A 7,522-nucleotide genomic window follows, 5' to 3' on the forward strand; every position below is an offset into this window, starting at 1 on the left:
GATTTAAAAATAATTCTGGACTTCTGTGTTTGTTCTTTTGGAGTCCTCAGGACACAGCTGCAAGCTTTTCCCCTCAGCCATGACAGCTGAAGATATCCTTTCCTTTTCCAAATTATTTAAGGAGAAGGCATTCTTTGTGTATCATTAACTCCAGGAGCTGGAACCCACTAAATATCTCAATGCTCAGGATAAAAATGCTGCAGTTTTCCAGCTTTGCTAACCTCAACCCTAGAGAAGGTCCTCACGGTTGACTGGAGACATCCAGCAACACAGGGCAGACAAGTTTTGTTTTTAGAGGAGGAAGACAAGGAGGCATTTGGCGTGAAAGAACAACCACCTTGAGACTTAGGACTACAAATTTGCTTCTTTTCAAACACAGACCTTGTACATCCCACTGCAGGTTTCCTATGCTAATAACTCCTACACATTTTGGATTACTACTGCAAAACATTCACAACACCACAGGCATCACTCTACAGTGCGTTGTATCTGGAGGCCTTTACAACCCTGCAGCAAGTCTTTTACATTAGCATGGGACAGTGATGTTTTGTCCCCACATGGACACAGGGATACACAGGCTGTTACAGTCGGGGACCGCACAGAATTGCCCTGTTCACTGATGAAGTATGAAGTCAGCTCATAACTAACTCTAAGTGGAAAGTTCCTGTTCAGCTCCTGGGGAGAGGAACAACAGCAAAAGAGGGTTCAACACACCTCCCAGTGAAACCAAAACAGACTGCAGTTTGCAGTGCTAAAGGCAAACTGAAAAAATGAAGTGCAGCAATAAGGACTTCCACTGAAATGAATGGCAAAGTTCCTGGTGACATTAGTGACACTGGATAAAAAAAAGAACCACTTAAGTCTTGCTCCCCCCCTCCCCCCTTTCTGTATGCTTCCAAAATAACTATAGGAAGTAGAAGAAACATGACTCAAAGACAGTCTTTTCCTCTTAAGGCCCAGCTTCCTTCCTTGAACAGTTGGGAGAAGTTTCAGCTACACATCTCTATGAACAGGGACTTTATTTGAAGTTCTCCTATTGTTAGGAAAACCCCACCAAAAAGCCCACAGCCTCTACAACAAACATCCTGGGTTAGGCAGGTCAGTCATGAAGCACAGGATCTTGTTGCTTTAGGGTGCTATTTTATCCAGGAAAGCAGGATGTAAGATTTACCCTGGCCTTTTACTCTTAAACAAGAGGCAAGGACTTCAGGCTTTGGTCTCTGCAAGACTATGTTCTGGCTCAGGAGCCAAGTTTAGCCGTATAACCCAGCACAGGCAGAATATCTTCCACTCGCATGACTCATGTCAAGCACACAACCTGTATCATTTGGCTTGCCAGACAGGAGAGCCCAACCTTTGCTGAGCACAGAGCCCAGCAGTGCTTCCACTCGGCAGCCACGTGAAGCACAAGGGCACAAGAGCCACGCAATGCTGATGTTCACAGCTGGAGATTAGCGCCTTCCCCCTTCAGACAGCTCCAGTGAAGGAAAAACCAAGAGCAGGATTTTGCAACAGAATTTGAGATGCCAAGGCACCAGTTCTTCAGGGGTTCTTAATGGACCTGCTTTGGGGTGGGGATTTTTTTTGGCAGGAAAGCTTATTTAAGACATTTCTGAATCACTAAGATGTTTTTCATTACCAAAGATGCCATTTTTGTACTGAAAACCTAGATTTTGGTGAGTGAGAAGTTTTGGGAGAAATGTTGAAAGCCTTTAAACGGTGTCTCAATAGAGCTCGGATGAAGACACAGATAGCATTTCAGCAGGCACGCAGGTTTTCAACAGCAGTTACAAGGGTTTCTCAGTCCTCTTCCAGGCAACTCACTCTTTTCTCTATTTATTACTTCTGGTTCCATTTCATCCTCCTAGTCAGACCAGAAGGCATGTCGCAGGGGAGCTGGAGCTGCTCCAAAGGAGCAGGCAGCTGGGGGCAGCAGCTGACTCACATCTCTGCACTGGGAATCCCCAGCCTTTATGTCTTTTGCAAATGTTAATTTCCACAGGCAGGTTAAATTCTCCTTAAGTTAAATAGACAAGGAATATGCTGTTTCAAGGGCTCTAATCCACCTGGAAGTATGAGACCGAGGAGGATTACACCAGTCAAATAAAGTGCTGTTTCACATTTTGCAATGTAATACTGGTCCTTTTCTCATCTGATCTCCATTCTGGTGGGCTTCTCATCCCCCCGCCCCAAATAGCAATAGGCACTGCTTCTTTAATTATATTACACTTACAAACACGTATAAGCTGCCAGCTGAATTTATCCTTGAACTCCAGGTAAGAAAGCCTCCCTGAAAAGGTGGAGAAATCAAGAAATCCTCACGTTATTGAAATCATAGCTCTCACTCCAGCCTGCTAGGTTATGTGCCCCTCTACTCAAGATCATAGCCAAGCATAAGGGTGCTGTAAACAAAATATCACGTTGTTCAAGTTTAAAAAGCCTCTTGAGGCCATTACCAGCCAGCAACAGTCATGGCAAGCTCTGAGGAAAGCTGGATCATCATAAAACGTGCCCAAAAGATACAATAAAAGGCTTAGTGAAGGACACCAGAGGGAACCCTGAGTCTTGCTTTTTCAAAGCTGAGAAGCCTCTAGGAGGATCTGCAGTGATGTTATTACCCAGAACAATCCTGAATCCCTTGCCTAATTCTGGTAATTACTGTCTCTTGTGATCTATAGGGTATCTCACAGGCTGTGACAGGGCAAGGTCACTGTGGATTGATAATGTGCTTCTAATTGCAGCAGTTTGTCACTTGAGGAGGAGCACAGGTCAGCTCAGGATAGTAAAGTGTCACCGAATTCAGGTGTTTGTGCCTCTTGGAGGTGCCTTCTGTCTGTCAGGGGAGCTAGGTGCAGCCAATATGCTTACCCTGCAGTCATCCACTTCCACCAGCACCAAGGTGGGGGCACTTGATGGGTGCGCACAGGTAGCTGCGTGGCCATGCAGCTTGTGGGATGCTGAATGTCCCAGAGGCACATACACTCGGTGTCACTTGGAAGACTGATTGGAACAGATGCTGTGCAGCACCAAATCTCCAGAGGCTCCCCGTGCCACACTCACTCTCCTTTGAAATAACATCTCTGCCTCTTTGTGTCCCTCAGTAGAAGCAGGGTTGGAAACAAAGAGTCAGATCTAGCCATGTAGTGGTTTCCCCTTCATCAAGTCCTCTACCGCATGCCTTCTCTGCACATCCCAGACTGGATACCAGCTCTAAGAATACAAACCTAGCCAGGTCTTTGGTCCTCCGTCCCTGCTGCCCTGGAGAGTTTGGATGCTGTGAGTAATCAGTTAACACAGACTGAAGGAACAAAAAGCTTTCAGAAAGACCAGAGCTGCAATCAACTCTGACATTTATTTGTAGTAACAAGGATGTAGTTTACTGTGAAATCAGGAAAACCTGGAGAGATCACAGCAATGCATCTGTCAGTCCTTCCCTAGCTCTGTATCAGAAGAGGGTTACTTCTGCCTTGAAACTGGGGGTTTTGTCTTTGTTCCCTGCGGTGGATCACTTCTTGCTGTGGAGCAGAAGCATACAGCCAGAGCCAGAACCTCAGGGGCTCGAACAACAGCTCTGAGTTTGTAGGAGTTAAAAATCTTTGGTACAAAGATAAGTCATCATGGCATTTCTGATCTGAATGACAGCATGAACTTGTAGATAAACAGGAAAGAAAAAGGAAAGGCAAAACTCCCTTTTACCAGGCTTTAGACTGGGAAAGTTCACTCCAGCCTTCCCTCCTCCTCATGTTATCATCAAGTCTAGCAAAGGCTATTTCAGAAGTTACATCTTTCAGCAACTTCATATTCCCTTAATGAACACACCACAGGGTGATGAACCTGTATAGAGTAATAATATTTTCTCCAAGATGATGCCTATTGAACTAAGTACAGCCTATTCCCTCTTCAAAATGCCAGGTGGGTAAGATACCCCCAGAATTATATTTGTCACTATCAAACAAGACAGTGTTTGCACACTTGGGAATGAAGTGAAGACAATTAACTTTTCATATACTTGAAAAGGATGTTCCACAGCCACCCGATTGCTTTATCTTCATTATTTTTAGTTGTAGAATTATGTAAATAGCAGTTTAGAGAGCCCAGAGGATTCTCAAGATTCAGTTTAATGATTTGTAATTGTTTAATTGGACTGTAAACTGGCCCCTGCAGGGAGCTGAACACAGGTACAAGTATATACTTCATGTCCTTACCAAAAATTGCTAATTGTTAGCTTTTGTATAAGCAATAGCTTCTAACCTCTCTCAGCAGCACAGCAATTCAGCACTGCTGAGTATTAAAACTGCATTGAAGTTTCAGCTAGGGAATACATCGCAGTGCCTATAACTTAGACTGGACATATAGGTATTCACAGGTAGCAGAACCTAACCACAGCATACCCATCATGAGCAGACCTTGAGGACAGCATGTGGGGGAAGAATGCCATTAGTAGTGAGAAAGGAAAAGTTTTAGCTTAATTATTTTACAAGCTCCATTGTACAGAAGCTCCTGCTTTCTTAAATCACTATGTGCTGCATGTCAAATCTACCAGTTTCTGGTGGAGATGTACCCAGGATTTTGGAGATGTGCTCTGACAAATCCAATTCAAAACATATCTGGATAGATATTTCGTAGATGCTGGCCAACAGCTCTATTAAAAAAAAGAAATCTTTAAGTTCCCCACAGAAACATCAAGGTTCTGAAACCACAATCAAAACGGGGACAGTGCTTGCCTCTGAGCTGAGGGTCCAGCTACACTCCCTAAACCATATTCTCTCCCTTCCAGCAAGGATGAATGGGGCAAGGAGATAAATCACTGCAAAAGGGCAGCAGGTGTCTGGAGGAAAAAAGGCCAGAGAACCTGAAATTATTTCTGCAGTAAGACTAACTAGCTTGACAAATGAAACATAATGGAAAGTGCCGACTCTGCTCCACTCTCCATCTGCCTCTCCTCTGGTCATTTCATTTGCCCTTCTTCCTCTCAAAGTGAAATGAAATGCATATTTTACTGTAAGCTTCTTTACAGTGCAGGCTTCAAGAGGCTGGAGGACTCCCCTAAGGGGAACGAGCTCGCCAGTGATTGATTTGTCCTTTAATTCCAAAGGCTAGGGACTTTAATTTTCAATTTCCTTTTATCCAGCATTTTTCATTATGCTCAGGTTGCTCCTCCACACCCTTTATTGAGTGACAAGTGTGTGCTGGAAGGTGACAGACAGATGCCGTGTGTGGCCAGTACCAGAAGGAAACATCTCAAAACCTGCTTTGCAAACTGAAAGATCTTGATGAGTTTCTGGATTGTCTGATAAGGTTTGTCTCCATATTGAGCCATACAGCTGAGCATCTCACTGTCAAATGGGATTAAAAATATCAATCAAAAGAACCAAGGGTACCAAGAGATCAGATGAGTGGTTATCAATACCTTGTAACCAGCTTTTATTCAGCAGAACACAGATCTGACTGTTATCTGGCTGTTGGTTTTTATGGGACTTTATGGACCCCCCCCTACTTCCATCACTTGGTTAGATAGGACAGGGTAAGGGAAGTATGTCATAGGGATACAGGATTGCATCCTTGACTATCTGCCTCTCTACAGAGCATTTTTCTTTTCAAGCCATCCATCTTTGCAAAATATACATTATCCCAAATTGTACATTACATTAGCTCCCTTTACAGCCGGGCTAAGACATCTCAGACCTTCACAATAGGCAATTACAGCACACCCTGCCCAGCAGGGACTGCCTGCCTTCCTTACCATAGGAAGTAACTTTTATGTAAATTATAAAGGAAAACAACCATAGCAACTTAATACCATCCAATGTACCTATCCTTATATTCATTAATGGCCAGGCAGGCCAAGTCTGATGATACCGTGTTTGACTCAAAGGCAACCAGAAAATTTCACTCTAAATTCCTGTGACAGATTACTGGCTCCGAGCTGAAGCCTTGACAGAAGACTCTCATCCACTGCAATGCCATAAGATGTCACACATGTATATGCCATCACCTTCCTGTCAGTCCTGTTTGGCATCAAGTTTCCATTTCAAGTGGGTTAACCATCAGTTAACCTCATATTTAGAGATTATTTTTTCCCCTCAATATCTCAGAGACCTTTGTAATTTTTTCCATTCAGAAGAAAGATTCTCAGGGGTATTTAGGTATAAAGACCTGGACAGGCTGGGTCAATGGGCCCAGGCCAACTGTATGAGATTCAACAAGGCCAAGTGCTGGGTCCTGCACTTTGGCCACACCAACCCCATGCAGCGCTACAGGCTTGGGGAAGAGGGGCTGGAAAGCTGCCCAGCAGAAAAGGACCTGGGGGTGTTGGTCGACAGCCGGCTGAACATGAGCCGGCAGTGTGCCCAGGCGGCCAAGAAGGCCAATGGCATCCTGGCCTGTATCAGAACTAGTGTGGCCAGCAGGAGTAGGGAAGTGATCGTGCCCCTGTACTCAGCACTGGTGAGGCCGCACCTCGAATACTGTGTTCAGTTTTGGGCCCCTCACTACAAGAAGGACATTGAGGTGTTAGAGCATGTCCAGAGAAGGGCAACGAGGCTGGTGAGGGGTCTGGAGAACAAGTCTGATGAGGAGCGGCTGGGGGAACTGGGGTTGTTTAGCCTGGAGAAAAGGAGGCTGAGGGGAGACCTCATTGCTCTCTACAACTCCCTGAAAGGAGGCTGTAGCAAGGTGGGTGTCGGTCTCTTCTCCCAAGTAACAAGCAATAGGACAAGAGGAAATGGCCTCAAGTTGTGCCAGGGGAGGTTTAGATTGGACATAAGGAAAAATTTCTTTACTGAAAGAGTGGTTAAACATTGGAAGAGGCTGCCCAGGGAAGTGGTTGAGTCACCATCCCTGGAAGTATTTAAAAGACATGTAGATGAGGCGCTTAGGGACATGGTTTAGTGGACATAGTGGTGTTGGGTCGATGGTTGGACTCAATCTTAGAGGTCTCTTCCAATCTTAATGATTCTATGATTCTATTTTGAAGTGGCACAGCTAACAGTATTAGAAACTCTTCACTATCAAACAATACTCTGCTGAGACACTTATCCAGCAAGTATGGCACCTGGGGAAGAACCACTTGAGAATCAGCACTGGAGGAGATTTATTTGAATGGAGCAGGTAGTCCAATCCTGCACAGCAATTATGCATTAAATATAACATACATATATGCATTTATATATACAATGAAAGTGTAATTTCACAGGGATTATTGCATTTCTCTGTTGGCTTGAGTTAGCCAGAGGTCAGCATCATGTGATATTTCTAGAAACTCCAAGCATGGCGTAAGTGTGCAGAGGGGAATTCTTAGTCATCTTCCTCCATAATTAATTTTCAAAAATATTATGTTGCATGGTCATCATGCAATTATTTGTAAAAAAGGAAGCTGTAATCACATTACATTTCCATGAATGGAAGATGCATTACATCTATTATTTTACATTTAAGCAATAATTGAATATGAAGAACTAATTACTGTGATATATTGAAAACATCTGCAGCCCAAACCTTGCAATCCTTTTTGTCTTAATTC

This window comes from Pygoscelis adeliae, unplaced genomic scaffold, assembly GCF_000699105.1.
Source record: "Pygoscelis adeliae isolate BGI_AS28 unplaced genomic scaffold, ASM69910v1 Scaffold21, whole genome shotgun sequence".
Lineage (NCBI taxonomy): Eukaryota > Metazoa > Chordata > Aves > Sphenisciformes > Spheniscidae > Pygoscelis > Pygoscelis adeliae.